The sequence below is a fragment of the Periplaneta americana genome, chromosome 5, assembly GCF_040183065.1.
Source record: "Periplaneta americana isolate PAMFEO1 chromosome 5, P.americana_PAMFEO1_priV1, whole genome shotgun sequence".
In the NCBI taxonomy this organism is placed as follows: Eukaryota; Metazoa; Arthropoda; class Insecta; order Blattodea; family Blattidae; genus Periplaneta; species Periplaneta americana.
This window is the reverse complement of record NC_091121.1, coordinates 190,404,852-190,421,973: the sequence shown is the minus strand read 5'-3', so window position 1 is coordinate 190,421,973 and position 17,122 is coordinate 190,404,852. Positions and strand designations below refer to the sequence as shown.

Below are 17,122 nucleotides of genomic sequence, written 5' to 3'. Positions count from 1 at the left end.
CAAGTGCCTAGTAAGTTTGCGTTTGAATTCTATTTTATTTCGACAGTCCCTGATGCCAGCAGGTAACGAGTTCCAGGGTCTTGGCAGGGCTATTGTGAAAGAGGATGGGTATGAGGAAGTGCGATGGTATTGTTAGTATTAATTATTTTAAGTTGCCAATTCTGGAATTTTGGAAACAAATTGGAGAATGCCAAAATTTTAACTCTCAATTCATGTTTCAAACATAGCGAAAATTTCCAAAATGTATCTTTCTCTACCGCACTCTAATGCTTGTGTGGAACGTAAAATATTTTCTATGGTGTTTGACATAAAAAATAAATAAATTATTGACAGACACAGTTTCATCACTTGTGCGTATAACACCAAACATGCGGAGCATAAAAAAGGTGTACTATGACTATCCTGTAACATAAGAAATGCTTAAATTACTCGCATTTAATGAAAGCATGTAGCCTACAAACGAGGCAGAATAAACTATTAGAGTTCAGTGAGTGAAAGAAAGGAGGAAAATAACCGAGCAACCCCAATTTCAGTAAATTACAACTGTAAGTACAAACCCCTTTTTTTTTAATTTACCACCATCTTGTAGGACTATAGGCCTAATTAATACATTGATACCAGATGGAACCGTTGAGCTTTGATTTGACCAATGTAGGGATTTTTTTTACTGATTGTGAAGATTTTTTAAACGTCTGTAGGGATTTCCGCCTGAGAAAAACCTGGCGACTCTGTATCGGCAACTAAATAGCGTATTGTTCTGTTTCAGTTTTAAAGGCTGGTTCACAATAAACCGGGAACGGAAACTACAACGAGAACGAGAACGAGAACGGAAATACTGTTAAAATAAATGTATTTAAATGTGAGAATTCACAATTAACTATGGGAATGCTCACATTTAAATACATTTATTTTAACATTATTTCCGTTCTCGTTCTCGTTGTAGTTTCCGTTCCCGGTTTATTGTAAACCAGCCTTAAGTCGAGTCTTTTATGGCTCGTTATTATAAATACCGAAGGTTAGCTACAAATTCGAGATTCTACTGTAATTTGTTTTTCATTCTCTTAATTTCAAAATTTTAGTTTAATAATAATAATAATAATAATAATAATAATAATATAATGATAATGATAATGGCTTTATTTAACCTGGCAGAATTAAGGCCGTAAGGCCTTCTCTTACACTCAACCAGGATTAAAACTTGCTTACATAGTTGAACATAAAACTGGATCAGAATTAAGTAATTACATACTGATACAATTTAGGTACATAATGAGATCAAAAGAGGTAGTTATATAAAAATGTACCTCATAAAATTAAAATAAACATAGTGGAATAGGTACATATTAATGTTGTTAGAATCAAATACGAATCACATAAAAACAGAAGCCGATAATTCAATAAAAAATGTACACAGTAGAAATAAAAATAAACACATTAGTATACATATTAGTATTAGATTACAATTAAGTAGGATTTACATAATTAAACCAGAAACCGACAATTGAATAATATGTACACAAAAATAGATTAATAATAAAAAACAACACAGTGGGGTACATATTGGCGTTAAGTGATAAATAAACACGATTTACATGATTACACAATAAAAATAAGAAAAAAAACATTAAAATTAAAAAAAATAATAATAAATACAGTGGAACACATTCCATTAAATATTTGCAACGCGTTAGGTCTGGCAACTCATCATAAGATATTTTTATAATTTACATTTAAAGGAAATTAAAGTTCGGCAGCCCTTGACTTCAGACGGCAGAGAATTCCAGTGACGAGAAGTAGCAACAGTGAAAGATGAAGAATAAAGAGATGATGTGTGGAGTGGTGTGAAGGGCAGAAGTTGTAGATTTTTCTGTTGTAGGCCTGGTAACATCCGAATCGTCGAACACGTTGCATGAATACTGTCGATTTTTGAGGCGGCTAGCTCTGCTGGCTGGAGTTTCGGCTTCGTGCGCGGACGACCTTGAGGAGAGCGGTCCGGTATACCGAAATCAGAGTCGCGAACCCTTATGCCCCTGTTTCGTTATCAGCAGACTGCCACTCCCCTTCGCTGCGATATTTCCGCCACCGCCGCCATCATCAATGGACTTGCCCTCTTTTCCCCTCCAATCGCCCGTTCCCCTCCACCACCATTTTCCACCCACACATCATGAATTAACCCTTTCCTTTTGAATCGAGAGGACAAAAAAATTCTGCTACATCACAATTGCTAATGAAACAATAGTTCGGATTCATCAATAACACAACACTTCATGTAGAAAAGGGGGTCCGGAAGGGTTAAAGAGGGCACGCCACATACCAATATGGCCACATAATGTGTATTACGTATATGAGAGTCCGTGGGGGGTGCAGGAAAATCCAGAAAAGCGAAGGCGGTTTTCGGTTTCAGCGAGCAGAGAGAAGCATATCTGGGCGGAGTCAAATTTTGTGTCTGAAAACTCTCTCTCTCTCCATCCTTGCGTCGACAACCACCGCTGCCATGAATGAACTGTAATGGCGGAACGGCGGGGGGGGAGTGCCGGGATAGAGCGGGGAGGGGAGGGTAAGGACTGAGTCGAGGTCTCTCTACGGCGCATGCGCAACCGCTCCCTTTTACTTCGGAGCAACAGCTCTGTCGCTCTGGCTTGCAGAAAGATAGCCAAGGTTTTTGAATCTGGAACGTGGTGGATGTCCGTGTATTGTTTTGTTATTGTACATGTAGAGCCTCTTGTCGCTTTGATGGTGTTGAAAGTATCGTAATTGTGTTCGTGATTGTCGGTGGAGCTAGTGTGAATAGCCAGAAGCCCGCCGGGGCACGTCCGAGATCCAGTGTTTGTGTTGTGTTGATTGTTAGCGTATACCGATGTGAACGGAAGGCAGTAGGTCCAGTTGTTGATCACCATCGACTCTTTCAGGAGTGAAACTCTTATGACTTGGATTCGACCTGCGACCAAGAGATGCTGAAGCCGTCTCCACTCTTCTCTGCTGCTGTTCTCTGCCTCCTACACTGGGACTAGGTTCTAGCGACCGATCATGGCGGCCTCACCAGCAACTCACTTCAGAGATCGTCGTTTAAACTTGAAGTCTGTTCGTTTTTAATTTGTAACAGACAAGGCGAAAGAGGGACATAGTGCATTACGCAGTGAAGTGTTGCTTCTTACAGGTACATAACAAACCCCTCTTATTTCCCTCCCACTTTTCCCTCCCTCGCACTTTTTTTTTACGATCGTAGATGGCCATGCCATTTATAAATTTGAATGGTGTGAAGGAAGTGGTGCATGTGAGTTTATCGCACTTATACGAGAGAGTTTAAAAAAACACATCCTTTATATGTGACCGAGAAGATTGTGCGTGTTCGGTTTGATTGTTGGTTTTACAGTCCGCTGTTTTTCATATAAAACTTCGACATCTCCATAATATTTTTCTTGAAGTTGTTATTTTTGGGTGCCGGTAGAAGGAATCTTTTGGTTGCGTGCCACAATTTATTTTGGTGATTGAAAGAAGGTGCCTCTCATCCCTAGTGTTTTTATAACATTGTGAGTCGAGAGATGATTACCAACAATTAAAACAAAAGGGAAAAGAGTTGTGGCGTGTGGATGCGATAGTAACAAATAACAAAAGACAATCGAAATTAAAAAAATAAAGGCGAAGAAACTCGGGAATCTAGTATAGTACAAGTTTATGTTGTCTTCTTATTTTTAAATACGTTCCAAGTGTCAGTGGTTGAAGAAGAAAGGACCTCTTCCCGTACGTCTTCATCGTATAGCACAACAGAACGCTGATATATGAGTAAGTAAATAATATAATGTAATTATAATCTTATCTTTATTAGGAGTTCATATCTGTGAATGTTGATTCTTGATTACTGGTTCAGTATCTCTTGTTACGTGTTTCGTCAATGAAAATGGGAATCCAGGTCACATGGTTTGTGAAAGTCTGAACGAGCTCATTTACTAATTCATTCATTCTACCGCTGCTGGTTCATTCAACTTATAAACGGTAACCTACCATTCGATTAATATACTTAAACAGTAGAGAAATAATGTTGATTTTTGCGTTTTCATTTTCACATTTTGATGTTGTTGCATCTAACGTATGTCTACGAAGGAAGCATTTTTAATTTGAATTGTTAATCCACAGGATACAACAGGTTACTAGGCTATATGCTATAATTTTAATAGAAGAATAGAAAAAAAATTGGTAGGAAAATTAAAATCTCACAATACTTTAATATTGTACAACATATAAAAATATGGACATTTCGATAGTTGTTTTCTTTACGGTCCGACAAGGTTTAATAAGTTAAGGATTAAATTTGTTGTGTCAAGCGGCATGAACAATTCGGGTTATGTATTGTTTACGCTTTTTTAAGGCCATTAACATGATGTTTGTGTTGTCATTAAAATAATGAATTAACTTTAGAGATTTAGCAGTTTGTCGTCTCACTCCCTTTAACCCTTACATTAATTTACTATCTATTAGAATTAAATTACAAGTAATCACCTTAATTTCTCGTCTCTGTTTCGGTTTTTAACGTACATACAAGCATTACTTAAGAGTGCTAAGAGAGTGGAAATATTTCCTGTGTTTGCTGTGCAAGTATTATTAGTTTTGTAATAACACTTTCAGATTCCAGTGTCTGAATCAGTTATGGAATTTAACACATAATGAGTAATAAAAATAGTAGTCCCCCTACCTATTTTGTAACCCCTTGAATAAACTAGGATCATTAACTGTATTGTAAGCGTATCATAACAGTCTAATTTTCCAGGCTTATAGAAGCAACTTGTTTATCATATTACATTCCTCACGGTTTGAATGAGGAATGAAACTCCATTAGCCCCTTAGGTCAACATTCTTCGTTCCGATAGTAAGGAACATTTTGTCCATGTGCCAAGAACGAAACGACTTCGCTTGCAGTTCAAGCTTTCCTCTCCCAAGGCTTCTAGAGGCCAATGTTACACGATGCGAATAGCATACCAGTCCAGTTGTATTGCACTTTTTAGATATATTTTTAACTGCCATTGACTGCTGTGTCTTTCCGTTGCTATTCATATCTCTCATTAGAGACTTATCCCAAACCCGAAAAGCATGCATATTGCCCATATGGTGCCCGCCACATTTGTTTGTCTGTTGTTTTTATACCGCACATTCTTCGCTTTGTTGGGTTCTCTAGTGTTTTGTTTTTTGTTAACTGTAATATAACATATTTTCAAAGAATTTTAGCAGAACAATTGAAAAACAAAGATTGTAAGATCAGTGTTGCCAACTGAACTAAAACGTTACTAGGCCTATATATTAACCAATCCCATGTAAGCATCTAAGGTTACATGTTTCTATACCATTTCAGTGAATAAAACTCATGAAGAGTGTATACTACTGTAATAAATTTTCTATAAGATTATAAAACGAATCGTAATTTATCAAAGACACAAATTTTTGTTTCAAACGTTGGCTGTATGATTCTGATACACAACAATGTTGGTGGACATTTCATTCCTCTGGTTTATTCCTTGTCAGATAATTATTTTATCATAGTTTTTAGTGAAATAAAGTAATAATATTAATGTTGCTGTGAAATAATTATTATATCTGGTTTGTTCTTCTATAGTATCATAGCTGTAAAGATAAACTTCTAGAGCCGTATTCATAGACATTTTTAGCGCGGGTTTCCGGTGGATGATCAGCGTTTTTCGTATTCATAAACCAGTGTTAGCGATAGGATATGATTTGAATTCTGTACAAGTAACCAGTGGATAACCGGGGCTAGCTTTAGTATGCTCGTAGCGTGTGCTGCGAAATGTCTATGAATAGCACCCTAAAATGTTTAAATATGAAACAAAAAATAATAGTGATGATAGTTGACCCTGAATTTTACAGTTTGACGAATTTTCTTCAGTGCGTCCATTGCGGTTACCGTCATTCGAAAGGTATCACAGATCAATATTGCTTCTCGATGTGCGTACAAAACATGTCAAAATTCTCGTTGAGTACGCTTATGACCATGTACAAATTTTACAAAGTCTTCAAGTAGTAGTATGGCCATATTTGTTGCATCAATGTTACGCTTATGCATATTTAGCCACACAATTTCAAATGTTGGTATTGAATTATTAATTAACACATCAATCCAGTGCCGGATTTAGGCCTAGGCAACCTAGGTAGTGAAATTTATTTTTAAAACATTTGTTGGTAATAAAGTTTGTGTTTGAATATCTAGTGGAAGTCGGATATTGTTTTATTAGGCCTATCGCATTGTCGCGGGCGCGGCAGGAGTAAAAGGAAAGTGTGCCGGTATATTATACTATAAAACTGCTTAAATTTAACTGCTTGTTTAAACAAGAATGCATTGTTTAAAATCAAATTGGATGTGTTTATTATTTATCGCTGTGAATAGTAACTCTCAGTTACTTTATACTTCCTATCGAAGGAAGAAATACTACTAATAATTATACCACCGACAAAATCAATGTTTAAAAATAAACCACAGCCTGCCTTTCACAAATCAATTTTGTTTCAACAATGAGTAAGTTTGAATATGTTTATTTGCATCAAGTCAGATGTGCTTCGTGAAATCGACTTGATAATACCATCAATCTTTCTCTGTGAAGAAAGTGCGAATGTTATAGATTCACCCAATAACATAAATTGAACGTAGCTTTTCATTTATTATCTCAGTACTCGAAATTTCTCGGTCATTTTTACGATATTAAAGTACCGGCATCAGTATAAACATATCTGCTTTTGGCACTTATTTTAAAAAGAACATTGTTTGTAGTTAGTTTATATAAGTACAGGTTATAAAATCGACCAAAGGGAATCGGTGAAACTGAATTGGCAGTGAAGGATTATTAGCTCGAGAAATAGATATATAAGATTTTTTACATTTTAAATAACATTTTTGTAGTTTTTTTTCCTCCAACTTTTGCATCTTTAGCACCGGGAGTTTTATTTTAAATATATTCAAACTACTAAAAGGCGTTTTTAGGCACAAACATAACTTTTATGCATTTATATATTAAATAAATATATATATTATTTATTGTAATTTATAACCTATATTAAATACTAGCAATACTAGCCGTACCCGTGCGCTCCACTGCACCCGTTAGAAATAAATATAAAGTAAGTTAATTACATAATTAAAATAGGACATTGGATCCAGGGAACAGAAGGATAAATCGTTTATTATATTACTTAATTTAAATTGTATTAAAAAATTAAAATGCGATCATTTTGATCTAGAGACCACTCATTTAGTCATAAAAATTATGTTAGGAAATACAGGAAACGAATGCCTATCAAGTTTTCTGTGCATAAGAAGCTATTTTAATCTTACCTGTCCTCGATTCACTCAGAAGTTAGGTACTGTAATAACATTAATCTAAAGAAACTACACTTTCCAATGGTGAATTAATAATTAATTATACAAATCGGTTAATTTAGCTTCCGATATTACTTCATACAAACACAGAAACATTCTCTGTAGGCAACGTTTAATAGCTTTCGATTGTTGTTGTCCAAGGCCCCTTATAGACTAAGTCATTTGTTTTTTATTTCATTATACCGCCTTAGATGGCGTTATTATTGTAATTTTGAAACTCATCTCATTAAATATCAATCCTATCAAAATTTTGCATGGAATAAAACTTATCGGAAATTATTTTTAAAGAAACTTTTGTTATGTAATATTTTTCATGAAAAGTAATAATAAGGGAGATATTTCGATTTATTTAATTCAAGCCCCCTTATAACCCCCCTTTTAAATAAAATATTTTGAATGCCATATAGTTTAAATTCTAAGTTACAACGAACTTAATTTATATTCCAATTTTCATGTAAATCGGTTCAGCCATTATTACGTGAAAAGGTAACAAACATCCAGACAGACAGACAGACATACAAACAAAAATTTCAAAACAGCGATTTTCGACTTCAGGACGGTTAATTATATATGTTAGGACCAATTATTGTTGGAAAATCGAAAATTACCAGAAAATTTCGGCTAAAGATTTATTATTAGTCTATAGATTTTACATATTAAACACTATTTAATCTGTATTCACTCTCAATTTTAATTTTATTTTTGTCTGTATTGGAATCCCCTCCTGAGCACGAGTCTTATTCAGGAGTGGGCTAGTTTATCTTTCATTGTATTTATTAATTTGTATTCATTCCAAACTTACTAGCAATAATAAATAAATAAATAAATAAATAAGTAAATAAATAAATAAATAAATTATAGGACTTTATGGTTCATATAGGCGTTTTAGGCCATATAGAATTTTAATAGGGGGATTCTGTGTACATGAAACTTAGAGATACCTAAATAACAGAGTCTAGGACTAGAAATCCGTCCCCTACTTATCAGTAATAGGTCATTTTTGAACTTCTAAGATGCAGTAAGAGCCTGTTTTCGAGATAAATACTGAAACATATAGGCCTACAGAGAGAGATAGACCATACAGACAGAGAAGAGAAATTATAATTATTGTGGAGATAATTTTTACATCGTCCGATGTCAGAATTTTCCAGGAAGTAAAGTTGAATTAGCCTACGTTAAAATATATACAAGCTTACATGGAATGAATATTATTAAATAAATTGAAATTAATGTCTCTTGTTTGTATCACTTTTGAGGTCCAGGCCTTTCTGTAGATAGTTGACTAAACATAACATTGTTTTCGAGAAAATGTAAATAGTTTTGAGCAAAATACAAATTTCTTTTTAGTTTCTAGTTGTCTTCTTAATCTATATATATAATTTGAACTGGTAATGGAAATTACGGGAAAGCTGCTGAACGGATTTTAATTAATGAACCCTCATTTTAAAGCTTGGAACCCAACGTTTTTCAGAAAAATAGTAGTTTTCAGTGAAATATCAATTTTCCTACATTATTTTTTTATTTTCCAAAATCCATCTATCTTCAGTTTTGATAACTAATTGCATTTCAGCACTGCCGTGATTTCACAATAAAACAAAGCACACACTACAATAAACAATAGCTATTACACGAAGGCCATGACCTGCAGGATTTCTGACATATTTAGAGTTAAAATTCAATTGGTTATTAAAAATTCAAGACTTACTAATTTACAGGTCTGATTCTGCGGTGTGTAATTTTCTGAGTACAGCTGTGTATTGGATATTGAAATCTACAAAACTTGAGGTGGTTTGATGACATTATTACCATTAGAAATGAAATTTTATTACAGTTAATGTCATGATGTGACTATTTTTCATTAATTATACATATTAATGCTATACCTACTGTTGATATGAAAGTGAAACGTTTTGGGGTTACATAAGTAGATATAGAGAATGTGTTAAATTAGATCTTCATTTCTATAATTTACTGAGTGGCGGCTATTATATATATAAAACTACAAAACTTACGTAAGATAATAATATTGATATTAAAATCAAATATTTTTATAGTTATTAATCAAGTGGGGTTGGGTCTTTTTCATATACTTAATGGCGGTGTGGTGTAGATAATTATATGCGTCATTCTCTTCAGTATTGGCTCGAGAGAGCGCAAAAATTACAGTCCCTAAAGAAAGACGGTATTACTTACTGATAAAATAAGAGGCCTACAAAATTTTGTAGTCTCCCGATCATTTCAGCAAGATCTCTTAGCAGGATAAAATGATTTTACCCTCTAAATTTCAAGTTCTACATGCAGCAGCTATACCAAAATGCCATGTCTATTGTTCGAAAGCATAGCAAACCTGACTTTTACAATCCACAATAACCTGAAATAGCTTTTGCTTTACTCCCACATGAAAAACCCACTGATCGCCCTGACATTGTTACTTAGATTTTCGCGTTGAAACTCAAGATACATAGGTTCAAGAAAAAAGTATTTGGCATAAAAACCATGCAGAAAGTGTATGTTTCATTATTATGGAAGGAAATAACTTTCAAAATGCCTGGTATTTTTCATTGAAAATAAATCTGAAAACATTTTATTTGAACGTCTAATGAACTTAGTTTGCAGCATTTGCTGTACAAGCCACTAGTACTTTCTATTTTTAATTGTTCCTGTCATTTAATTCTTCCTCATATTTCCTGTTTTCTTCTCTCAAAGTTTGTTTCAATTCTTTCATTCTTTGTGTAAACCTTTTTTCTTTCTGTTTATATCTCACCTTTGCTCCCCTTTATCTGCTGTAATTTAAGTAGGCCCTAATACCCTAATAAGAATAGCAGAAAATATTCTTATTGTCTGAGTTGCATGGGGAACATTCAGGAATGTCTCTCAGGTATTTTCTCAAAAGCGTCCGAGCACCTCAAAGGGTCACCAAACTGTGAGGCTTAAGCTCTTCGACTTGGAGGTCTTTGGTTTAGGCTAGTTGTAGTAATCCTTAGAAATATACAATTATTCACGGTATTGTATGTGGGTACCGTATTATTGTAGTATTTTATGATCATAAATAACCCACCATACATGTTACCTTATGCATTGTATTCAAAGGGACAGCTTGAAATAATTGGCATATTCATGTTCTTTCCAAGGTAGTTTAGGATGTGAGGGATTTCCTTGCTACTCTGATAAGTGGGAGATTCGTTCGTACCAGAGTTTCAAAACAAAACCACATTCAGGAGTGGACGAAGAGAATGCTAGTAAATTAAAGGCCCATTCACAATGAAAATTAAACATAACCGTAACATAAACACAGAAGTTTGCGCCCAGGCTATCAAATGGGATCATTCACAATGATTTACATAAACATTGACATAAAAATTACCGCAAAGGCTCATTCACAATGAAAATTAAACATAACGTAAGCGTTAACTTAACGTTACAGTAAAATCAAGAAGTCATACCATCATTCACGATGGGAACATAAACATAACAGCAAACATACTTGGTAACCATGGAAACATAACAACGACGCCATTTCCTCATACTCTGTCTTATACTTCAGCGCTCCACGATTGTGTTCTGTTTGCAAATCACGTAAGCATAAGCATGAAAGTTTGGAGTTTGCAAACTTTCATGTTAACGTCTGAAGGCTCATTCACAATGAAAATTAAACATAACCGTAACATAAACACAGAAGTTTACGCCCAGGCTACCAAATGGGATCATTCACAATGATTCACATAAACACTGACATTAACATTGCCGTTAGACGTTAACATGAGAGTTTGAAACTCCAAACTTTCATGCTTATGCTTACGTGATTTGCAAACAGAACACAATCGTGGAGCGCTGAAGTATACGACAGAATATGAGGAAATGGCGTCGTTGTTATGTTTCCATGGTTACCAAGTACGTTTGCTGTTATGTTTATGTTCCCATCGTGAATGATGGTATGACTTCTTGATTTTACCGTAACGTTTATATTCTTAAGTTAACGCTTACGTTGTGTTTAATTTTCATTGTGAATGAACCTTTATAATCATAAGTTTTAATTTAGAGATGCCTTTTATACTGTGAACTATTCAAAGATGATGAGTTGGTAAACTTAATATAAGACAGTAATCATGAAATAACTAAAGAAATTGAAGTAGTATTTCTCCCCTGCGATAGTAAGCCTACTCAAAGAACTACCGGCTTAAACATCAGTTCTTAGGTGAGAAGACTGAGCTACAGCTGTACCAATACTGTGTTCCAGAACAGTTACGTACATACGGAATTGGAGAATGACTCATACTAGGGCATTCGAAAAGTAATGACAACATAGTTACTTTTACAATTCATTTTGAATTTACAAATAAATCTATTCAAGATAGTAAATTTATTCAAATGCTCAATCATATGATTTATCAATTTGCAAATTTATTATTTGCTACTACATCTTGAAAAGGATATTCATAAACGTTTTCGCCTGTACGGCATATCAGATGTTCGAAAATTTGACGAAATCTAAACATAATCCATTAGGTTGTACACAGTAATATGCATAACAGTGGTTAAATGATTAATAATGAGTTTTATGTAATGCAAAACTTATAATGGGTAAGGATTCAATTTTGAATAACTTATCTACCTTGTAGATTAGATAGATCAGTTATTCAAAATTGAATCCTTATCCATTATAAGTTTTTCATTACATAAAACTCATTCAACCACTGTTATGCATATTACTGTGTACAACCTAATGGATTTATGTTTAGATTTCGTCAAATTTTTTCATGAATATTCTTTTCAAGATGTATTACTTACTTACTTAATTACTTACTGGCTTTAAGGAACCCGGAGGTTCATTGCCGCCCTCACATAAGCCCGCCATTGGTCCCTATCCTGAGCAAGATTAATCCAATCTCTATCATCATATCCCACCTCCCTCAAATCCATTTCAATATTACCTTCCCATCTACGTCTCGGTCTCCCCAAAGGTCTTTTTCCCTCAGGCCTCCTAACTAACACTCTATATGCATTTCTGGATTCGCCCATACGTGCTACATGCCCTGCCCATCTCAAACGTCTGGATTTAATGTTCCTAATTATGTCAGGTGAGGAATACAATGCGTGCAGTTCTGTGTTGTGTAACTTTCTCCATTATCCTGTAACTTCATCTCTCTTAGCCCCAGATATTTTTCTAAGAACCTTATTCTCAATCACCCTTAACCTGTGTTCCTCTCTCAAAGTGAGAGTACAAGTTTCACAATCATAAAGAACAACCGGTAATATAACTGTTTTATAAATTCTAACTTTCAGATTTTTTGACAACAGACTGGATGATAAAAGCTTCTCAACCGAATAATAACAGGCATTTCCCATATTTATTTTCAAGATGTGTTAGCAAATAATAAATTTGCAAATTGATAAATCATATAATTGAGCATTTGAATAAATTTATTATCTAATAAAGTTACTGTTCCACACTAAATTTATTTAGGTTACTTTTAGCATTACATAATTCATGTATGTCAACAATACGTTGCCATATTCTTGCAGCAGCATTTTTGGATATCTCTCTCACTGATCAATCTAAAGCTCTTCGGATGTCAACTCTTGATTGAAAGCGAATCCCTCGCTTCCACCCAACTTGCAATAGTTCAGTATGGTAGGACTTCTCTCCCACAGGCTTCTTGTAATGCCCTAAAACATTGAGTTGCATGTTTTTCAACTTGGATTTTTATGAAGCACCTGTGTTCGTACTTTTAGGGCTATATTGTTTACTACAAATCAGAAGCAGCTACTTTATTTACAAAATATGGCTACTTCGAGACTTTCGACATTGCAAATTTATGAAACAATTGCTGCTCTATTACGTAGTACAAGATTTTAGTGGTCACTGCTAGGAGCACTGATTTACAGTATTGTTGCCATTACTTATCGAATGCCCTAGTAGTTTCGGAACATAAAGATTTTTATACGTTTTCGTCAGTTAATTTTAAGATCGACTGCACCGTTTGCAAAGAACGAAAAAGAATCCGGGATAGAGAAATTTTAGGCTTGAATGTTGACACCAGTGACTAATTGAACTACCTGTATGTGTACATATTCCTGGAAGGACCTTATTGGATGGTTGTACGATCTTATTTATGCCATTGTCGACTTTTAAAGTATTTTGTTGAAGTAAGTGTTATGTGATTGAAACACATCACGCTTACTACTATTTCCATACAGTCTTACCAATAAAAACTTTTATACAGACGTTTAACTGTATTAAGGCCCATTCACAATGAAAATTAAACATAACCGTAACATAAACACAGAAGTTTACGCCCAGGCTACCAAATGGGATCATTCACAATGATTCACATAAGCATTGACATAAACATTACCGTAAGACGTTAACATGAAAGTTTGCCAACTCCAAACTTTCATGCTTATGCTTACGTGATTTACAAACAGAACACAATCGTGGAGCGCTATGTATACGACAGAATATGAGGAAATGGCGTCGTTGTTATGTTTCCATGGTTACCAAGTATGTTTGCTGTTATGTTTATGTTCCCATCGTGAATGATGGTATGACTTCTTGATTTTACAGTAACGTTTATATTCTTAAGTTAACGCTTACGTTATGTTTAATTTTCATTGTGAATGAGCCTTTATACTTAAACAACGAATACTCGTTTATATAAGTCTTGTGTAAATTCCTTACTACATACGTCGTGTATAACAGTACAACTGTTACATAGCTACATCATAGATTCGTCATTACTTTATTACGAATAAATGAGGTTCTCTATTGCATCCGATAGTGTGCGCTAGTGTGCTGCGCTAAGTATCGATAGTACAACCGGGCCTGGTCGATTACCACGCTATATTTTGGACAAAGAGTACAGCTACAGCAATATTATTCTAATTGTGCTGTACTCTTTGGTTTGTTCTTCTGTGGTTACTAGGCAACCATCATGTTAAAATCACAATCGTTACGAACAGCTGTTAGATGGGCGGCCATTTTTTTTTCCCTATATACAACGCTTAAGCAAGGGGTTTCGTGTAGGCCTATATATAGACGTGGACAAATTATTAGAGTAAATTAATTATATGTGCAACGAAGCTGTAAGCTTATTTATCGGTTGAAATAATGAACAAAAATATATTTTTGACAGAAATAATGAACAGAAAATTGAGTCTGGAGGTTACTAATATTTTGTGAACATTCTCTTATTCTTTATTAACACCTTAATTTTTCAGGGATGCTGGAAACCAAAGTTTGACACTTTCTTTGAATATCAGCATCATTTACCCAGATATCAGGCAGTGCTTAAATTAGTCCATGTTTTGTTGTAAACCTCTTTTTGTTCACTTTCTTCTTCAGTATAGATCACAGATTTTCAATTTCGTTCATGTCCGGTCTTCTTGCAGACCATGGGAGAATATCTTCTGCAGTATATAATTAAAACACTAGTAGTACCAACACAGCCAGACAAAATATACTTAACCATTCGAAAAATATACCAGAAGATGTAAATAATCATATTTACAACAATAGAGACTCTGTGAATTATACTGATAGTTGATATGACGAATTATATTATGTTTCCAAGAAAAACGTCTTAGTATAATAATTTGTCCACGTTTGTATGTGATTAAAGACATCATGCTTACTATTTCCATACAGTCTTATTATTAAAAACTTTCACAGCGAATAGCTCGTTTGTACGTCGTGTGTAAATTCCTTACTAATAATCACTGAATACATTGTACAACTTTTACACAGCTACGTCATAGTTTCGTCATTACTTCATTACGAATAACTGAGGTTCTCTATTGCATCCGATAGTGTGCGCTAGTGTGCCGCGCTAAGTATCGATAGTACAACTGGGCCTTATCGATTACCACGCTATATTTTGGTCAAAGAGTTGCTGTAGCAGCAATATTATTCTAATTATTTTGTAGTCTTTGGTTTGTTCTTCTGTGGTTACTAGGCAACCATCATCTTAAAATGACAATCGATACGAATAGCTGTTAGATGGGGGGCCATTTTTTTCTCTATATACAACGCTTAAACAAGGGTTTCGTGTATATAACTACTGCAAAGCAATTCCCATGTACAGTTACAGACTGTTTATACAGGGACATCACTTTATTTTTACCAACATTTTTAACATTAACCTGGCTATACTCGGAAACACTGTTGCCCCCTTCCATTACAGGAGTTTGGTGTTACTAGTGCAATATGTAAACAAATCATTTTACTAGTTATAGGAGGAGAGAAAAGTAGTGTATCCATTTATATTGTAGGGAAATACGATATTACGATTTTCAGTTTGATCATCACTTTTACGGAATTTATCAAAATACAGTAGAGTAGTAACATTTTTTTTTAAACTCAACTTTTCAGGCGGCTATGTTCGTTATGTAATGTCTACTTTATTTAGCATATTAATTATTGGTGTTAACATACAATATAGAGAGTGCATTTAAATTGAGGGGGATCATAAGCAAAGGGCTGTAAGTGCACTTAAGTTACTTTTGAGAAAATGGGGTTTAAATATTTAAGCTTTCGTAAAATCGGTGAAATTTTTATTTAAATTTTAATGTGTGATGCGATTAAAATATCCCTTTGCCACTAAAATTTTAGATACTTTTGCTTACACTGGATGCTCTTAACTCATGTTATTACAAATGTCACTAGCATTCCTTTGCTTCTAGCCACCTCAATTCAAAATAAGCTAATCTGAATTTTTAAACAAGTTGCTGAAAATGGTTGCCGTTCATTACAATGCAGGCTTCAATTCTTTACGCATATTATTAAAAACATTTTGAACCATATTCTCTGAAATTGAATTTATCGTTTCTTGAATATAATTTCTTAGTACGATATTATTAATATAGATTCTTTCTTCTATAGAAAACGCAACCATATTTATGAAATACACTATACACTGCAGTGTTTACTTCACTGCTTGAAGACTTCGAATGCAACAGCGGCCGTAAGTTTGTGTGTCTGACGGGAGCAAGGACATTAGTGAAGGGGTGGGAGTGAAGTACATTCAGAAATGCAGGTACAATAAAAATGCAAGTAAAAATAAAATGATGTCCCTGTACATCCATCGCTTATGCACGGTTTATTAGTAAAGTTTTCTGTCTCAACTCTACGTAACTCTCGTATAAAAACTATACACTGTTTATTAGTAAGCCCGAAAGAAGATTCCTCCATCACTATGTTACAATAGCGTCTCAGGTCAGAGGTTACAATTGTTGCGTCAGAAAATGTTGTCCTTTACATGGCGATTCATACCAACATTCTTCCTCGTTTGAATAGCAAGGCTTGAGCATCCCGGCACCTTCCATTGGTCTGTCCACTGCTTTTCTGGTCCTCCCACTTCTTTTCTTCTATACTAGAAGTTTCAGAGGTTCGTTACTTTTCATTGTAAACGACTGTTCATTTACGACTGCACAGATTTGTATGATTTACGTTGCTAATATATCTCGTTGCTTAATTTGTTGATTTCAGACTTATTTTAGGTATAAGAAATCTCATTTTAAGGGCAATGTTATTTCTCGTCATTGTTTTTTATGGTATGTGTCAGGGAAAAAACCATTTTTTGTATGCATCTGAAGTCTGATTAGTGGAATATGTAGCTATTCGGCGATGTATGCAATGGAGGGGAAAGGAACTGGCCACCCTACCCCATTATCTCCTGGGCTAGTTGTCTCATGAGTGATGACTTATTGGTGTTACTTATGAGATTCAAACCTGTCTTCGGACAGTTG

At 34.5% G+C, this 17,122-nt stretch overlaps 1 protein-coding gene across 1 annotated transcript in view; it reads left to right on the top strand.

Moving 5' to 3' along the window:
* The first annotated feature begins 2,633 nt into the window (after window positions 1-2,633).
* Window positions 2,634-17,122, top strand: part of sty (sprouty signaling antagonist) — a 328,914-nt gene continuing 314,425 nt past the window's right edge. The window contains exon 1 of the mRNA XM_069826930.1: window positions 2,634-3,783. The gene's annotated coding sequence lies outside the window, so the exon portion shown is untranslated. The remainder of the gene's footprint in view (window positions 3,784-17,122) is intronic.